The sequence below is a fragment of the Myotis davidii genome, unplaced genomic scaffold, assembly GCF_000327345.1.
Source record: "Myotis davidii unplaced genomic scaffold, ASM32734v1 scaffold639, whole genome shotgun sequence".
NCBI classification, from domain to species: Eukaryota; Metazoa; Chordata; class Mammalia; order Chiroptera; family Vespertilionidae; genus Myotis; species Myotis davidii.
Genome location: NW_006290541.1, coordinates 1,564,260 through 1,568,471, shown reverse-complemented (window position 1 = coordinate 1,568,471; position 4,212 = coordinate 1,564,260).

The window sequence follows — 4,212 nt, the reverse complement described above, 5'->3', positions numbered from 1 at the left end:
CCCCCCCCCCCCCCCCCCCCGTTAAAATGTCAACTTCAGTCCCAAGGCTGGAAGGTTCTAGGCAGGCGTCTGGCATAATCAGAGCTGAAGTTACTAATTCTCACCCGTTAAACTTCTGTGTGCCAGTCACTGGTTGCTGGTGAGGACCGGCGGGCGTAGGCAAGACGTGGGGCAGGGAGGCCGTGCAGAAAGGGGCTGGTGCCTCCCTTAAGGAAGAGCAGGGTGGGGTATCAAGGAGGGAAAGAATTCTTGTGGGGCAACAAGGACGGGACAGGGTGCTGCTGAGGGGGTGGGGTCAGAGGAGGCGCTGCAGGGAGGTGGTCATGCCATCCCCAGCGCCCAGGGTCACATGAGAAGGTGGGAAGAGTCATCTTGAGACCTATTGGCTGGAGATGTGGACTAGGGGACTTAGAAGCTAAAACTGACCAATGGATGGGTTGTGGTTCAGAGGTCAGGAGAGGGTGGACCCTGCGCAGGGACGGCCAGGCATCCTTCATTCACCGGTGCTCACAGACCCTGCTGTGTGCGGGCGCTGCCAGTCTGAGCGCCCACTTGACCTTCCTTGGGGACAGGAGCGCAGGAGAAGGGCTGGTGCAGCGGTTCTCAACCTGTGGGTCGCGATCCCTTTGGCGGTCGAACGATCCTTTCACGGGTCACCTAAGACCATCCTGCATATCAGATATTTACATTATGATTCATAACAGTAGCAACATTACAGTTATGAAGTAGCAACGAAAATAATTTTATGGTTGGGTCACAACATGAGGAACTGTATTTTTGTAAATTAAATCTTTATTGTTCAGATTATTACATTTGTTGAGGAACTGTATTTAAAGGGCCAGAAGGCTGAGAACCACTGGGCGGGGGGGCACTGCTTCAGTCCCTTCACAGCCCTGGGCAGGAGTGGGTTGGGGGGCCCCAGCAGCACAGACACGGGCAGGGAAAGGTCACTTATTAGACATTTATTTCGTGGAGGTTCACAGGCGTTGGTAACGGAAGATTTCCCGCCGGCACACGGGACACATGTGACTCACGTCCATTAAGCTGTCCACGCAGAAGGGGAAGAGACAGCAGCCCAGGACACACCTGCAGCCTCGGGAGCAGTGGGCGTGGGCCAGGGGCGAGGGCTCTCAGTGATCCTTGTCCAGCCCGCCCCCAGCCAGCAGACCCTCGCCCGCCGCTGGCCGGGGTGCCTACTCACCCAAACATGAAGAGGCCTGTACACAGCAACCAGGTGAGGATCCCCGGGATCGGGGTTGTCACCGTGACGATGTAGTTCCCGCAGTACGGACACTGGTAGCTTACGGGCATGGAAGACGCCAGCATAGGCACACCGCTGAACACAGCTTGGGGGCGGGAAGGGGGAGGGTCAGGCGTCCACCACTGGGTGGACCCTCGCATGGCCTGTGCCCTCTGCAGGTGCTCGTGCTCCCCGAGCAGCCCAGACCGTCCACATGGGCCCCAAACCCCCAGCAGTCCCCTTCCCTCCAACCACCAGCCTCAGGGCTCAGGGGCCTCCTCAGTCCAGACACCCTGCTTCTCTGACCGGGGACCCGGGGAGCTGGGAGCCTTTCTGGGTTTAAACTGGATTCAACATCAATCCAGTGTGCTCCCGGGACACCCCGCCCACGCACTGCCTCTTGGGCTTTGGTTTAACTCGGCCAGAGCTGCTTGCTCACCCTGCCGTCAGAAAGCTCCCACTGACACGGGAAAGCAGTTCCATTGCAAACACACACACACACACACACAACACAACAGGAAACCCAAAAGCTTTCTTCTTGTCTCTTCCTCTTGCATTTGTACACAGGGACCAAAAAGTGTGCGCTGCCCTTGTAAACCCTGCAGCCCGGTGGGCAGCGAAGGCCGCGGTGCCGGCTGCGTCTCCTGTCAGGAGCCTGGCCCCAGGACCTCTGGTGTCTGACCCAGGGCGCAGGGCTTGGGCTGGTGGACTGTTCAGAGCCATGAGGAGTTGGGTTTTTCTGGGGCCCAGGGGGCGGGGGTGCTGAGTTTGGACCCCTGAAGCCTGATGTAGCCGCCCCGTTTGGCAGAGAACTCGGGAAAGAACTGGCTGGAAGGGGTGACCCACGGGCTCTCTGGTCTTGACAACAGTGAGGATGCCGCCTTCGCTCTGGCCCCCGGGAATTCACAACCGAATCCAGCATCCCTCAGCCTTCCCAGTGTTCCCGAATTCCCTGGCAAGTGTTTAACAGTCCCCAAGCCCAGGCCCCACCGGGGGGTCTGCACCCCTTCACCTGTGGTTGGGGTTACGCCTTGGCAGAGTAGATAACAGGATTCTACTTCACATGCATTTCCTGAGCACCTACTGTGTACCAGACCTTCCCCTCTCCCCGCACTGGGGATTTCACATTGGAGGGAAATGTGCATGGCTTTGGGCAAAGTGGCCACTGGCAGCTGAGGGGGCAGGGAAGGAGGGCTTCCCAGAGGAGGCGCTGGGGGGCAGAGTCTTGGGGAATGGCCAGGGCAAGGAGAGGAGGCTGGAGCACTCACCTGTGTGCATAACTCGGGGGCCTTGGAAGTACGATTGAGGAGGCGTATGAGGTGGAGGAGGAGATCTAGGAGGTGGTGGGTGAGGAGGAGGAGGAGGAGGAGGAGGAGAAGGAGGAGGAAGAGGAAGAGGAGGAGGAACAGAAGATTGCAGCGGTGATGGCTCTTTGGGAGAGAGGAAGGAAAACACACTTAGATATGAAGGCCCACTATGTGCCAGGCACTGAGCTAAAAACTTGGTCAGCCTGAGGGAGATACCCATTTTACAGGACAGAAAGCTGAGGCTAGAGGAATGAATCAAGTTGGTTGTATCACTAATAGATGGAGGAGCTGAAAGGTGAACCCAGGCACTTCTGACTCCAGTGTGCCCTCATTGTCCTAGGATGGTAAGACCTCCCGAGAGGCGGTGCCAGGGAGCTGAGGATGGGGAACTGCACAGGGCCCTGTAATTCCTTTCTTTTTAATCCTCACCTGAGGATATTTTTCCATCAATGTTTAGAGAGAGTAGAAGGGAGGGGAAGAGACAGAAACATGGGTATGAAAGAGACACATCGATTGGCTGCCTTCTACATGTGCCCGATGGGGGCCGGGCATCGAGCCTGCAACCAAGGTATGTGCCCTTGACCAGAATCAAACCCACCACCCTTCAGTCAGTGGGTTGATGCTCTAACCACTGAGCAACTGGCTAGGGCACCTTTTTGTTATTGTTTTTAATCTTATCTGAAGCATTTGTTATGTGTCAATCTCTGTACTAAACACGTTACACCCCTCACTCCACTTATTCTTGCCCAAACACCAGGGAGGTAGCTGTGTGGTGTTCCAGTTTTGCAGATGTGGAGACTGGGCTCAGAGAGGTTAACATGCCCCTGGTAAATAAGTACCAGAGTCAAGGACGGAACTTAAGAAGCCTCCAGAGCACATGCTACTCCGGGCCGCGCCCTGGCCTCTGGTCAGGACGGCTCCAGAATCTGCAACATTGCCCCTGCTCCTTCTGGGAGGGGCTTTTTGGGTCTCCTCCATTCTTCCCACCTTGGGTCCCTCCTGCCCTGAAAGGGGCCTCTCGAAGTGCAGACACCCAGCTCTGTCCCTCGGCACCCCCAGCAGTCAGTTCTTGGCCAGCCCTGGGGACCAGCACACAGGTGGAGGGCTGTTTGGACAAGAAATTCTGGGAACCTGGGTCCCCAGAGTGTCTGAGAGGGGGGGCAATGGGAGCCCCATAATTTTAATGACAATGTGCGCGATGATTGGGGATCCCCTGTGTTTCATTGGGAGTCACATAAGTGCTTTGCATGGGAACCTAACCCTCCCAGGAAAGGAGCTTCATGATTTGGGGGGAAGGGGGGGCCCTGGGTTTCCCCTCCACTGAATGCCTTTACCCAGAGTAGGAGCAAGAAAACAGATCCCCCGCACTTCCTGCCACACAGTCTAGACCAGCCATGGGCAAACTACGGCCCACGGGCCAGATCCAGCCCGTTTGAAATGAATAAAACTATTGAAAAAAAAGACCGTACCCTTTATGTAATGATGTTTACTTTGAATTTATATTAGTTCACACAAACACTCCATCCATGCTTTTGTTCCGGCCCTCCGGTCCAGTTTAAGAACCCATTGTGGCCCTCGAGTCAAAAAGTTTGCCCACCCCTGGTCTAGACTCTTGGAGACAGAAAGAGGTTTCATACCCATCCGCTGACTCCAGCAGTTCCACTT